The following is a 15,866-nucleotide window of genomic DNA, read 5'->3' as shown; positions in this document are numbered from 1 at the left end:
GACAGGAAGAAAACACACCACCTGCTAAAAGAAATGGAGTCAGACAGGTAGGATTCCAGGTTTGTGTCTTCTCCTCCCCTTACCCATTTTCCAGCATCTCTGCAGCAGGGTTCTGTAATGAAAAAGGAAAGTGTAAAGATTTAATGAAAGGATGCTTTTGTAACTGAGCTGAAATTTGCCCTGTAAGTTCCCGGGCTCATGGCTCTCGGGGACTCGACACAGCATTTTCCAGAAGGTCTTTGCTCCTCTCTGATGAGTTAGCATGGCCCCAGAACAGACAGAGTGCTCCCAGCCTGCAGTGGCTCCCTGTCCTGCTCCGTGAACCTCTCTGGGCTGCTCAGGCCTGCCCTCTGAGCATCTGGGGGCTGCTGATGCAGCACCCAGGGTTGGTTTCACAGGGCGAAGACTTTGCGCGGGACTCTGCATTTACCAGGGTACTGCGATTGGTCTAATGCTCTGCTTGCCACTCTTTTGAAATCCCTAATAATTTTTTTCTTTTTTAAGATTTTATTTATTTATTTGAGGAGGGGGGGAGAGGGAGAAGCAGGCTTCCAACCGAGTAGGGATGTGGGGGTTGATCCCAGGACCCCAGATCATGACCTGAGCCAAAGGCAGACGCTTAACCAACTGAGCCACCCAAGCACCCCTAAATTTCAGTGTTATTTGTTACATAAAGTACTTAGAACAGGTCCTGGCACAAAATAATCCTTTGTGAGTGGTTGCTGGAACAGTGGGGAAGACAAGTAGTTAGACCCACCCACAGATCAGACCCTGTTGATGGGCCGCTCCCCTCCACCCCCCCTACTGCCTTAGCATCTCTCTGAAGGGCCGAGGGAAGCAAACCCAAGCTGCCTGGAGAAGCGGGAGGAGGACTCCAATGCGTTGGGCCACACATCGCCCCCAGCCCCTCCCTCTGAAGCCTCAGAGGACAGAGGGCCAGGGCTCTGCCTCTCTCAGGATACAAACATCGCCCGACCCGCGACCTGGACCCGAGCGGTTCTTTGCAATAAGCCTTTGGGGAAGGGAATGGCGTGGGCGGCCTGGGAGCGTGGGCTTGTCTCTGCTTCGATCCAGAGGCACATCCTGTTCTGGCGTTGCCATGGCACAGCCAAACATCTGCCACAACAGACGGCTGGGGCCGGCGGCTGGCAGCGCGGCCACTCGGGCAAGGGAGGCCAGGGTGGAGCGCACGCAGGACGGGGCAAGACTGGCGCTGGACACTGACTTGGGAAACCTCCTGGAAACCGCCCACCTCCCCAGGCGCATGCACGTGCAAGCGCACACTGTGTCTGGAAGGCTTCCGGGACCGGCGCGTTTCCCATCGGGAACAGTTCCTGACTCCCGCTGTGCTTCCTGGAGGTCTCAGAAGATCCCAAGCGCACAGCCCTAGCAGGACTGTCCCCCCACCTCCAAATCTGAGTTCTTATCCTGGTCTAGCTCACAGCCGGGCTCCCAGAACTGCCCTAGGTGGCCCCATCTGGCTCCCAAAATGGAATTTGCTTTCCTGGTTGTTATTTTGTGATTAGAAAGTAAAACACAGTCATTGTATCAAAATCACATGATGTCTGCAGGGACAGTAGAGGCCCTCCTGGTGTATGAGCCCGCTGCTGGCTGTGCCACACACCTCTCCTGAGAAATATGCACGCATAAAGGGCTTAGAATGTTACCAGGCCTACGAACGTGCTATACACGCAATTGTCAAATAAAATGATTGTTAATATCTGATTCCATACATCAGGCTGGCAACACAGGTATGAATACATTTCCTACTGGAAGAAACAGAAGCTAAGATGAGTGACATCACCTGCCTAAGGTCACTAAGGCATGTCTGACCTGGATTTGAATCCAGGTGACACCGACACTAGAGCTTTAAGCCCAGAATCTTCCAACACCAACAACCCCGTCTGCTGCTTCTCTTCATTCTAGAATACCTCGCCAGGTCCCCTCCTCTCTTCAGGCCACATGCCTCCAGCTCTGACCTCATTCCTGCTGGAAGCTTCAAGGGGTCCAGCTGAGGTCACAGTTCTGGCCCTAGACTCATGGAGGCCACACCCTGTCTGGGGCCTTTGCGCTCTCCTCACCCGTTTGCCTGTGTCCTGCCTTCCAAGGCTTTCAGCACTCTCCGCTTGTTGCCTCCCAGGGCCTAGACCTCAGTGACGTCACAGCTCTTCCCTCCTCCCACTTTCTCTGCCCGGCAGTGGAGGCTTGGTAAAGTTAGTTGTAACAGGCGACACTGCTGGCTTTGTTCAGATGAAGACTCAGAAATTAAATGGCTTACCTAGGTCACCCAGCCAGAAAATGAGCAGAATTCCAGACCCACCTCTTCCAGAAAACCATCCTAATAGCATGCCCCCAAGTCCAGAAGAGAAGGCTGTTTAGTCCGAGCACCCCATGGGTATGTATAAGACTGTGAGTCCCTTAGGTTGAGCACTGGGTTGGGTTTATTGTGGCCCACCCTGTGCCGGACATAATAGGCACTCAATAAATACTTGTTCAATGAATGGTTATGTAAATAAAATGATGAATGATGGAGCTGACCTCTTTTCCCCTCTGGAGCCATGAGAGGTTGGGGGGAGTTAGGCAGACCCGGTTGAATCTTTCCTCTGCCACTTCCTGGCTGTGTGACCTTGGCCAGTTACCTAACCCCTCTGAGCCTCCACTTCGCTCTCTGTAAAATAGGGTTACAGTCTGTGGGGAGGGGTGGAGATGACTTACAATGACTGTACAGAGTAGGTGTTCAGCAAACAGCACTGCAGAGAGGTGATTCAGGCCTGGAGTCAGGCTGCAAGGGTTCCCAGTGTGAGATCCAACACCGACTAGCTGTGTGGCCCCAGTGGCCTTAGTCATTTTCCTTCTCTGGATCTTTTTCCAGATCTGTCACTTGGGGATCATAACAGCACGGATCACTTGAGGTGGTGAGGATTAAAGGGGAGTCCACTTGGTAAGTCCCCCAAAACATGGGCTTCTGTGATTTGGGGTGAGTTCTCCCACTTCTTCTACCCAACCCGAGGGCCTTGCTCCATGCCAGGCACACAATAGGGGCTCAGATTGCTGGAGGAACTGAAACTCATTTCTGTGGCCCTTTGGCTTTGGACCTAGAGAACCGAAGCAGCTCCCAGAACACCCTTCCCACATGGGCTGGCTCTGGGGTGTTTTTCCATCAGACCTCCCGACTTGGTGGAGCCTTGGCCCTGTCACTACCTTTGTGCTGAGTTCAGTGGAGCTGGGATGGCAGCCGCTCCTCCGGGAGAGCCCCTCCTCACAGAGGCTGGAGAGGAGGTGGGGAAGGCTGGAGTGGGAATGGAAACCCCTCCAGAGTCGGCCTCACACCCCAAGGGGAGGAAGCTACTTGTACAGGAGAGCAGGCCTCAAGCTAGCACCACTGCTCCTTGCTGTGTGCCTGTGGACATGTCCCCCCACCTCTCTGAGCCTCACTTCCTGAACAATGGTCTGTCGATGACATGGGTGGCCCCTAGAATTATTGAGAAGTCGGTGAAGAGTGAAGCATACAGTAAGTGCTCCATAAATGTACAGGCACTGCTGTCTCAGCTTTTCCTGTAGAACTCTTTTGACTTCCACAGATGGGGAAACTGAGGCCCAGAGAGGGCCAGTGACTTGTCCAAGGTCACAGAGTCTGTATCTTGCTGGTTCTAGCTGTGGCTTTAACCATTCTCCCTGCTCAGTCCCAAAACAACAGCAGGGTTGGGCTTCTGGGTCGACCAGGCAGGGGTCTCCCTAGAGCAGAGGGGTTGGGTGGCAGGTAGTGGTGGAGAGCAATAGGAACAGCCCCCTTTACCCAGGGCCTTGTTCTCTCATTAAATCCTACAAACTCTATGAAAGCGCTATTGTCATCCCCATTTTACAGATGAGGAAACGGAGGCTCAGAGAGGTGACTGTCTCTTGCCCAAGCATACAGTGGAGTAGGAGGCTCTTGACCCCAGCCCCAGATCTGTTTGTTGAACGAAGGAAGTGACAGCCACCAGTCCAGGGACACACAGTGAGTTACGTGGTTTCAGGAGCTCAGTTGGCCTCCCACACCTGGGAAAGGGAAGTGAGAGGAACACACAAGGTCAGGCACCTCTGGGCTCAGTGTGTTATTAGCAGCTCCCGAAGGGCAGGTGGGAAGGGGCCCTATCACCCATTCCCCTTCCTCCCCCTGAGGGTCCAGAAGCCTCTGGGGGTGCCCAAAGGGTGTCGGGATGGCTTCTGCAGCCCCAGGGGGCAGGGAGGAGTCACCCTGGGCCAGATGGGTAGACTCGGGGCAGCCCTGCCTTCTACCTGCCCCCCCACAGGATGCTCCCCTGCCAGCCGGCTCCACCTCCTCAGAGACCGCTACACACGGACCCCAAGGCACCACACCCCTTCTCCCTGCCTGGCCCTAGTATACAGTCTGGAGGAGAGTGGGCATGGCCCACACCTCCTGAGCCCTCCAGCCTCCAGGGCAAGGGTCCTAGCTGCAGGCCGTGTGTGCCTACCTGCCTCCAGGGGCACCATCTGTGGCAGTGTGGGGGGCATGGCCAAAGGCCAAGGCAAAGAGCAGGTGCACTTAATACAGACAGGTTCAACAGGCAGGGTCTGAGACCTGCTCGACAGTCTACACCAGATCCACCAGCTGGTCTCAGCATCCCAGTGGCACAGGCATGTCTTATGTATGCATCCGCACTTGAGAGATGAGAAGCCTGAGGTCTTAGTGGTTCAGCGTCTCCAAATTTCACAAAGGCTCCATCTAGGCCAGAAGGGCCTGCTCTGGCAGCCAGTCTTGTGAATCTGCAATAGTATGATCCTGACGACCATTTATTATGCTCTTATTGCATACCCTACACTTTGCTAAGCATTTAAATATGATCTCGTTAAACCTCACAGCAACCATGAGACAGACTAATGCCATTACTCTCTCCTTTTACTTTTTGTTTTTTGGTTTTGTTTTAAGATTTATTTACTTATTTGAGAGAGAGAGAGAGAGCGTGCGTGTGAGGGTGAGCAGCAGAGGGAAAAGGGAGAAGACTCCCCACTGAACAGGGAGCTGAAGCAGGGCTTGATCCCAGGACCCTAGGATCAGGACTGAGCCTAAGGCAGATGCTTCACCCACTGAGCCACTCAGACGTCTGTAGTCTCTCTCTTTTTTTTTTAGATTTTATTTATTTATTTGACAGAGAAAGACACAGCGAGAGAGTGAACACAAGCAGGGGGAAGGGGAGAAGGAGAAGCAGGCTTCCTGCTGGGCAGGGAGCCCAATGCCAGCCCAATCCCAGGACGCTGGGATCATGACCTGAGCCGAAGGCAGCCGCTCAACCAACTAAGCCACCCAGGCGTCCCCCTAGTCTCTCCTTTTAAAGGTGAGGAACTGGAGGCACAGAGAGGCAGAGTGACTTGCCCAAGGCCACACAACATGTCTTTGGCAGAGATGGAAATCAAAACGGGGTCTGCTCATTTGCCAAAGCCTGTGCTCATTGCCAAACTGCTCCAATGGTGCTAAAATGACAGCAGAAAGTCTTGCTCTTTTTCTCGGTCACCTCTGACTCCCCAACCAAGGAGGAGGAAGAGCTGGCATCCAGTTCTCTCACCCCATTAGCCTCTTCTCCCGGAGGGATGTCACTGTTCCAGGCCCTGGGAAAGTTCTCAGTTTACAGCTGCAAGGAGGCAGCCCCAAGCTGGAGACAGGGAAACTGTATTTGCACTCTTTTTTTTTTTTAAATTTTATTTATTTATTTGACAGAGATCACAAGTAGGCAGAAAGGCAGGCAGAGACAGGAGAGAGGAGGAAGCAGGCTCCCCGCCGAGCAGAGAGCCCGATGCAGGGCTCGATGCGGGGCTCGATGCGGGGCTCGATCCCAGGACCCTGGATCATGACCTGAGCTGAAGACAGAGGCTTTAACCCACTGAGCCATCCAGGTGCCCCTGTATTTTCATCCTTTAAAAGCTGTTTGAGTCCTGGGAGCTTCAGGGAAATAGGGACAGAGGGGGCCATAGATTTCTTCCAGAAATTGGTCTCCTTTTCTTTGCACTCCCTGGATAATTAGTGTTGAGGGTCAAGAAAAATGACTGGTCTTTTCTCACTGAACTGGTGGAGGGGAGGGAAGGGGGACAAACGTCTGTTTCTAATTCATGGGACAAGGTAATATCTCTGTGGCTCTTGCTTGCCCTGGGTGCTCCAGAAGCCTCTCGGTGTCCTGATCGGTGTAGGGGACAGAGAAGCAATCTCTTGCCCCTTGCTGGGCCGTCTGCTACTTGGAACCAAACCCTAGAGGTAGCTGCTCAGCCTCTAGTTGGAAGACCACCGGGTTAAAGGGCTGTTTCAGAAACCAAAACGCTCAACTTCTGTTTTCTGGGAGTGTCGAGGAGCAGGCCAGCAGGATGAATTTATAAATGAAAAGCCAGCTTACTTCCCTCAGTGGTCCTACATGCGGGCATCCTGAACCTCAATTTGCTACCTAGTCTGCTCCATCACATGCCCACCCGCAGGAATAGCCAGAGCAGAAAGCAAATCATGATGGCGTCTTGACGATGTCTTCCCGGTTCTTTCTCTGGGCATAAGCATGCAGATAATCGTTATTCCATTGTGTGGTTTCTCATATAGGAGGACGCATAGAGGGCCCCTGGGGGGGCTCAGTCAGTGAAGCGTCTGCCTTTGGGTTGGGTCATGATGCCGGGGTCCTGGGATTGTGTCCCATATCAGGCTCCCTGCTCAGCGGGAAGTCTGCTTCTGCCTCTCCTGCCGCTCCCCTGCTCATGTGCGTGCTCGCTCTCTCTCAAATAAATACATAAAATCTTTTAAAAAAGAAGAAGAAGAAGAAAAAGGATGTGTGCCTGGGTTGTTTCCAATTTCCTACTATTGTAAACAATGCTGCAGGGAACACCTTTCTGCCTGACGCCTCTGTGGCACCTGCCATCCTTCCCTTAGACCTGATTCTCAGAAATGGTAGCCTGTGGAATCGGGGCTGGCCGGCACAGCGTGGGACTCTTAAAGCTAAATTGTAAATAGCATCGCAGTCACTGCCTTGGGCTCTTGAATCTCACCATCTGGGTAAGTCAGCTGCTGTGCCATGAGGATACTCCAGCAGCCTGAGGAGGTGTGCATGTGATGGGAAACTGAGGCACCTTGCATCAGCAGCCACACCAGCTAACCAGCCATGTGGGTGAAGCAACTTGGCAGGCGAGAATTCTACCACTGAACCACCAATGCGGGTGAAGCAACTTGGAAGGGGTGTGGGATCTCAGTGAAGCCTTCCGCAGAGTGTAGTCCTGGTTTCACCAGACCGCAGTCATTTTTTTTTTTTTTTAAGATTTATTTATTTGAGAGAGAGAGAGAGCAGGGACAGAGGAAGAGAATCTCAAGCAGACTCTCCATTGAGCACAGAACCCAACACAGGACTCAGCCTCACGACCCTGAGATCATGACTTGAGCCAAAACCCGGAGTCAGGTGCTTAACCGCCTGAGCCACCCAGGCGCCCCCGCCTCCAACCTTCTAAGAAGCCCTGACCCAGAACCACACAGCTATACAGCTCCCAAATTCTCAATCTGCAAGAGCTGATAAATGATTTTGTTTTAATCCAGTACAGTTTTGGGTGATGGATTTTGCAGCCAGAGGTAACCAACAGACAAAGAGTTGAAGACCAGAGCACTTTTAAGAATCATGATGGAGGGGCGCCTGGGTGGCTCAGTGGGTTAAGCCGCTGCCTTCGGCTCAGGTCATGATCTCAGGGTCCTGGGATCGAGCCCCGCATCGGGCTCTCTGCTCAGCAGGGAGCCTGCTTCCTCCTCTCTCTCTGCCTGCCTCTCTGCCTGCTTGTGATCTCTCTGTCAAATAAATAAATAAAATCTTTAAAAAAAAAAGAATCATGATGGAGAATGCCATTTCTCCTTTCCTCTTCATTCTGCTGGATTGTCAGCTCTGGCTCTGACGTGGAACTGGTCTGATGATCTAGAGTGACCTCCCCATACGAGTTCCCATCAGCTCTGGGGACGCGGAGTATATTTGGGAAGCCCCAAACGTGACCAACAGCCATCTCCATGCTGTTCCCTCATGAAGACTGATTTTTGATTAGTGGCTGTGGGCATTTCCAGGGAGAGATAGTCACAGCCCGTTAATGTGCCAGCAAATGCATCAAATAGCCCAAGCCGGGCAGCAGAGAAAGCCCAGCCTATTATCAGTTAATTGCCCCTTTCTTTCTCTGGATTCTCAGAAACCTTTTAAGGAGGGTCAGCAAAACCATCTGGCTCATGAAAGAGTATTTCATCAGAGGCCATGCAGCCAGAATGAGGGTTATGGTGAGGAAGTAGGCTTCCATTCCTCAGGCTCACGTGCTCTAAAGCTTATCCCCGTGACGCACAGACCCAGGGAACCTGCTTGGGTACTTGGAGAAACGTTGAGGGTTCCATTCATTTAATCACTAGTATGTTTGGTTAATATTTATTTAGCATCACAGACACTCAACAACACTATGTTGAGAACATTCAAAGGCATGAAAGTCATGGTCTTTGTGCCTGACGTTGTTCACAGAGGCAGCAAATGAAGTACAAAGTCCATAGGTGGTGGTGTTCATACTATGTTCCAGTCCCAACTATAACCACCTACAAGCTGTGTGACCCTGGACAGGTTTCTATACCTCTCTGAGCCTCGGTTTTCTCTTCTAAAAAGGAGAAGATAATAACAGTATCTGTTTGCATGTTTTGAGGATTAAAGGAGATAGGCATGTGAAAGGATCATTATGGGCCCTAGAGCTTGGCATGGGTTTAACCACTGCGGAGAGTGTAATTGTTAATAGTAAAAGGTCCCACAGAGCCACGGATAAGCCCACATCACGAATAAAACAGACCCTGGGGCACCTGGGTGGCTCAGCTGGTTAAGCGTCCAGTTCTTTATTTCTGCTCAGGTTGTGATCTCAGGGTCCTGGGATGGAGCCCTGCATTGGGCTCCCTGCTCAGCAGGGAATGTCCTTGAGACTCTCTCCCTTTCTCTCTGCCCCTCTGCTTGCATTTTCTCTCTCTCTCTCTCAAATAAATAAGTAAGTCTTAAAAAAACAAAAAAAGACCCAAATTTGAATCCCAAATGTGTGCCATGGATCAAATGCCTTCACCCCTCTGAGTTTTGGTTTCTGTTTTCTTTTTTAAGATTTTATCTATTTATTTGAGAGACAGAGAGTGAGCAAGTGAGGGAGAGAGTCTAAGCTGAAGTAGGCAGGGGCAGAGGGAGAGGGAGAACCAGGCTCCCCACTGAGCAGGGAGCCCGAAGCAGGGCTTGATCCCAGGATCCTGGGACCATGACCTGAGCCAAAGGCAGACGCCTAACCGACTGAGCCACCAGGTGCCCCTCAGCCTTGGTTTCTTGATCCATATAAAAGGTCTAATCGATGCCCCTCACAGGGCTGTTGTGCAGATTAAGGAAGGCCGTGCGTGCATCTAGGTGTTCAGCACACAGGAGACCCACAGTACATGGAAGCTATTTCTATTAGCAGGAAAGATGGTCAGAAAAGAAAATAATTGCAATATAGTATGACAAATGCTGTAGAAAAGGCCTTTCAGTGGGTTTTGAGTTGTGGGTGTGGATTTCTGAGGAAGCAGCTGGCAGTCCATTTGTGTACTAGGACCTTAAAGAACAAGTCCTCCTTTGAATTTGGGGCAGGAACTCTGGCATCAGGGGCAGGACCCTGTGTGGCGAGCCCGTGCTCCTGGAAGCCTGGAGCAACCGGGTTGTTATTAAGAGTCTGTCAGGGGGCGCCTGGGTGGCTCAGTGGGTTAAGCTTCTGCCTTCAGAACAGGTCATGATCTCAGGGTCCTGGGATCGAGCCCTGCACTGAGCTCTCTGCTCAGCGGGGAGCCTGCTTTCCCCTCTCTCTCTGCCTGCCTCTCTGCCTACTTGTGATCTCTCTGTCAAATAAATAAAATCTTTAAAAAAAAAAAAAAGAGTCTGTCAGATCAGGGAGCCTGGGTGGCTCAGTTGGTTGGGCATCTACCTTCGGATAGGGTCATGATCTCGGGGACCCAGGAGGGAGCCACATGTCGGGCTCCCCGCTCAGGGGGGAGTCTGCTTCTCCCTCTCCCTCTGCCCCAACCCCCCCGCCTGGCTCATTCTTTCTCTCTCACTCAAAAAAAAAAAAAAAAAAAAAAAAAGTCTGTCAGACCAGGGGAGCCTGGGTGGTACAGTCAGTTAAGCATCCGATTCTTGGTTTCTACTCAGGTCATGATCTCAGGTGAGATCAAGTCCTGCTCAGCACCTGCTGAGGTTTATTTTATTTTTTTTAATTTTATTTGTTGGGGCACCTGGGTGGTTCAGTGGGTTAAGCATCTGCCTTCAGCTTGGGTCATGATCTTGGGGTCCTGAGATCAAGCCCCAGGTCAGGCTCTCTGCTCGGCGGGGAGCCTGCTTCTCCCACCCCCTCTGTCTGCCGCTCTCCCTATTTGCGCTCTCCCTTTCTCTGTCAAATAAATAAAAATTTAGAAAAAGATTTTATTTATTTATTAGAAGGGGGAGAGAGAGCTAGAGAGAGAGAGGGAGAACACGTGAGTGAGCACGTGAGTGAGCACGGGCGGGGGGAGAGGCCGAGGGAGAAGCAGACTCCCCACCGAGCTGGGAGCCTGACTGGGGCTCAATCCCTGGACCCCGAGATCATGACCTGAGCTGAAGGCAGATGCTTAATGGCCTGAGCCACCCAAGTGCCCCTGCTGAGATTCTATCCCTTCCTCCGTCACTGCCCTCACTAGTGCTCTCTCAAATAAATAATCTTTAAAAAGAAAAAAAAAAAAGTCTGTCAGACCAAGGTCCAAAATTCAGCTCCACCCCTGCCTTAGCCAAGTGAAATTAATCAATGCGGTTAAACCCATTTGCTTCTCAGTGTCTTCATCTGTAAAATGATGCTGGCAATGGCAGTGGTATGTGCTGAGCGCCAGCCGTGTCAGACCTTGTTTTAAGTACTTTGTATTCACGAACGCACTGAGTCTTCATGATAGCCCCACGAAGAAGGTGCTATTATCATCTCCCCATTTGACAGATGGGCAAGTTGTGGCACAGGGAAGTTAAGTCACTTACCAGAAAGTGACTAAGACTGGTTGTAAACCCAGGTCCTCGGGGTCCTCCGCCAGTGCTCTGAACATTTTAACTCTGCAGCTTTCCACCCACATGACGTGGTTTGGGAGAGGATAAAATCAGATGACACGCACATAAAATGCTAAATGCAGAGTCTATAATATATGTGTGGTGTGCCCTGGGAAGGGAGCTCCTGGCATTTTCCGCCATTCTTTGCAAGCCTGTCTTGTCCAAGGAAGGTGTTTTTCCATCCCCATGTATTTTAGAAAGGTCATACATACCCCTTTCCCTTGCTGGCTGTCAGATATACAGAGCAGGACGCAAAGAGGATGGGTGAACATTTGAGGGCTCCCCCACCCAGTGAATTGTGAGTTCTCAAAGAGCCTGCATCCCCTAGCTTGCTGGGTGGGTCTTCCTGCCATGCTCCAGGCTGGACATATTTCCATGGAGCTTCTGAGCAGTCAATTATATGTCCACCAAGCTAGTGAGGCTAAGGGCATGGCCAGGGTCTCCCAGCAGACCACTGAACACAGGCCGTGAATACAGCCCTCACCTCATCAGCTGTCTTATTAATTATTGTTTCTGCTTTAGGGACTACAGATGGCAGAGGGGGCCTCATTGCATGGTGTAGGAGAAAGAGACCAAGCCTTGACTTCATGGCCTTGGGCAAGCTTCTCCAAGCTTCCATTTCCTTGTGTGTAAAGTGGGAGGATAGGGGCTATGTATCAGTTAACTACTGCTGTGTAACAAACCACCCCAAAGTGTTAGCGGCTTAAAGCAACATATATTATTTAGCTTGATGGTGGGTTTGCTCTTGCATCTGTGGTCAGTTGAAAGGTTGATCATGGCTGGATGGTCTAGGGTGTCCTCACTCAAATGTCTGCTGATTGGTGGCTGCTGGCTGGGGGAGACAGGATGTGTCTGGGTCATAAGACTGTTATCATCCAGCAGGCTAGCTGCTTCTTCCTGGGATTTTTCACAGGGTGGCTGGGATCCAAGTACAGCAAGAGAGGGAAAGCTCCACACACAAACATTTTGCAAGTCATTGCATGTGTCATATTTGCTCATGTCCCATTGGCCAAAGCCAGTCCCATGGTCAAGACCTGAGTCAGAGTGGAGAGCAACTGCAGGGACAGGGACGGGGCTGGGTGGAAGAGAATAATTTGTAGCCATTTTTGCAGTCTTACCTCAGTGACCCTGCCAGGGATATCAGGAAGAACAAACGAAAAAGGATATAGTTCTCAGTAGTAATAAGTTAACAGAAACCACTTATTGGCTTGGAGTAGCAGCTCAAAACAGGTTGAATGAATAATCCTCACTTTCCAGGGGAGGGAACTGCTGTTCACAGAAGCTGATCAATTAACCAGGGTCACACAGCTAATTCTTGAAAACAATTGCACTCAGAACCCAAGGCTGTCTGATTCCAAAGGTCATAGCCGTCCCTGTGGCTGTTTTCCCCAGCACGTGCAATTCAGTTCAAACATTAATAGGAGCTAAGAGAAGCCTCTATCTGGGTTACAAACCCGGTTTCTCCTGTCCGACTATGAAGGTCTGGCCTCATTATTTGAAAGAAGCCAGCTGACTCCTGCTTGCTGTCTGTAGTCCAAAACTGGAGTACAGCTGAGCCTGGCACAAAGCAGAAACCAGGGAGCATTTGCTTGAATCCAAGAGAGTGACGCTTCTTCCCATAAGAAGCGGTGTTTGCACACAGATGCCAAGGGAGAGCTGCTTTGGCTCCCACGGGGCGAATAATGCCTTCCTGCGACTGACAGTTCTGGGCTGTTCCCCCTTTTCAGCTTTCCTTTGGGAGAAATCATTTCCTCACCTCTCAGAAAGGGCCTTGGCACTTCTTTGGGGAGAAAACAGACGATCCTCTCTCTCGCTCTTCTGCTTGGGAAAGGCAACAGCTGCCAGGGGAGCTGTGATCAAAACCTGTAAAAGAAAAGGGAATATATTCCAAACCACCTGAGAAAGGAGCTCCTGTGCTCCCCCTCCCACCCCCCACAAGGGCTCCAAGCCTACTGTGATTTACCCTGGTGTGTTCAGGAATTCTCCACCCTGTAGGATAGCGTCTGTAGGAGAGCGTCCCATCCTGCTGGTCCCAAGTGTAGCTCTGACGCTGGAGAGTGTGAACACATGGGCACGTTCGACTGGTTTCTTTGCTTTTGTTTCTATCTGGAAGTTTCCATAATTAAACAATAACGGCAACAAAACCCAAAAAACAGCAGTAACTCAGCAATTTGGAAGCAGAGGCTGCAGGGGGAGAAGGCAGGCGCTGAAGTCAGAAACATGCAAGACAGAGCTGTATAATCTCAGTTCCTTCCTCTCCTAAAGCCTCAGTTTCCCCTTCTGTAAAACAGGCATGATTGTAGGCCCTATCTGCTAGGATTGCCGTGAGGATCCCCTGAGATTTTTCCTGCAAAACCCCAAGCCCAGTAAGACAGTAAAGCTGCCCATGTCTGTGCTAGGGTCTCTCTGCCTTGCTGCTGTTGGCATCTGGGGCCTCATACTTTCTCGTTGTGGGGTGGGATGGAGGCTGTCCTGTACTTTGCTGACATTTGGCATCATTCCTGGCGATCTCATAGTTGTGGCCACCAAAAATGTGTCCAGATACCGTCTGATGTACCCTGGGGGCAGGGGTGGGGTGTGTAATTGCCCCAGCTGAGAACCAAGGTCCAAGCCTTTATCTTTGTTGCTAATTAACAGTAATCCCCTTACCGTGTGGAGGAACACTGGCCAAGGTAGACTCCAGGGTGTGTCGCTCATGCCCCGGTAAATGACACAGGCAGCTGTAAGGTTTATTGCCCCCACAATGGGATTTACACAGGTGAGCGTGTGGGTTTTTTGGGTACCCAGAGTCATCTCTGAATTTTGAAAAATCTTCAAGAAGCTTGGGGATCTTTTTTTTTTTTTTTTTTAAGATTTTATTTATTTGACAGAGAGAGATCACAAGTAGAGAGAGAGAGAGAGAGGAGGAAGCAGGCTCCCTGCCTAGCAGAGAGAGCCTGATGTGGGACTCGATCCCAGGACCCTGAGATCATGACCTGAGCTGAAGGCAGAGGCTTAACCCACTGAGCCATCCAGGCAGCCCGAGCTTGGGGATCTTGACAGAACACCTTGAATATACAGAATTCTTTCACCTTCGAGAAGGTAACATTTAAAAAATTTCAAACCATTGAATGCCCTTCACAGAGACGTGAGAAAATACGGAACAGGAGATAGAAACAGGAAACTCACTCATAACTTGAATGCTGTCGCTCAGAGAGAATTTCTATTACTGTGGGGGTGTGTGTGTCCATAGAAATGGGACATAAATGCTTTCTGACTTGCCTTTTTCATTTAACAGCACATCTGGGGCAGCCTTCCATATGGTCAAGCAACCAATCGTCTTCCACAAAATTCTTTTCTAGTTCCTGCGTAACCACCCATGGCTCCCCGCGGGCTGAGAGATAGTCAGGCTTCACAGGGGAAAAGGTTGAGGTCATATTTACAGCAAACCAGTCCTTTGTAGATGTTATCTGTGCAGGTGGGGGCCGGGGACCACAGACCTCGTGCAGGAGGAAGGCGGGGTTGGATTCTGGGAAGTCCTATTTGCCTCTAGGATGAGGAACAGACATTTTTGGCTGCTGTTCATTCTTTCCAGGGCCTGACCACAGCCTGTCTTTCTGGTCATACCCCCCATTTATTGCATTCTGTCCCATTACTGCACTGGAATGTATTTACCTATCCTCTGGTTTCCATCAAGGGTTGTTTCCTGAGCAAAGAGCAATAAATGTCCTGACCCATATATGCTTAATCCTCATTATCGGCAGACTCCATATTTGCAAATTCAACTACTTCTTAAAAATTTCTTTGCAGCGGGACGCCTGGGTGGCTCAGTTGGTTGGACGACTGCCTTCGGCTCAGGTCATGATCCCGGGGTCCCGGGATCGAGTCCCACATTGGGCTCCCAGCTCCATGGGGAGTCTGCTTCTCCCTCTGACCTTCTCCTTGCTCATGCTCTCTCTCACTGTCTCTCTCTCAAATAAATAAATAAAATCTTTAAAAAAAAAATTTCTTTGCAGCCCCAAAAGCCACACCTGGAGTGCTGTTGGAGTCATTCATGGGCACGTGCATGTGCAGAGTGGAGGAAACGTTAGTCATCCAGCATGCCTGCCACCGGCTGAGGTCCAGCAAGGCAACAATGTTCGGCCCTCTTGTTTCAGCTCTCCTAATGTTAGCATGTGTCCTTTCACTGTATACTTAGTATTTGTGTGCATTTTTGGCATGGGTGTGCATTTAGGTCATGATCTGCTATTTAATATAGCCCCCAAGTGTAGGGCTCAAGTGTAGTCTAGGATTCCTAAGTGGCAAGGAGGCTGCAGTGTGCCTTAGGGAGAAAATGTTTGCGTTAGATAAGCTTTGTTCAGACAAGAGTTACAGGGCTATTGGCTGTGAGTTCAATGTTAGTTAATCAACTATATAAATATATATTAATGAACAATGTATATATTAAATAAGGTGCCTTCAAACAGAAACACACATAAAACAAGGTTATATATATATAATATATACTATTATATATTATATTATCATATTTTATTTTATTATATATTTTAATGAATTTAATAATACATTAATAAATCATTAATTATAAATTGTATCATATTTATATATTAATTAATAATATATAAATATATAACATAAAATATATAATATATAATTATATATAATATAATAATATGAATAAATTGTATTGTTTGATGTATTTGATTTTATTAAATTTAATTAAAAATCTATTATTCAATATTTAATATCATATAACATATTAGTATATTTAATATCTAAAACATAATAATAAAT

This window comes from Lutra lutra, chromosome 12 (assembly GCF_902655055.1).
Source record: "Lutra lutra chromosome 12, mLutLut1.2, whole genome shotgun sequence".
In the NCBI taxonomy this organism is placed as follows: Eukaryota; Metazoa; Chordata; class Mammalia; order Carnivora; family Mustelidae; genus Lutra; species Lutra lutra.
The sequence above is the reverse complement of the archived record's forward strand: the minus strand, read 5'-3'. Positions refer to the sequence as shown.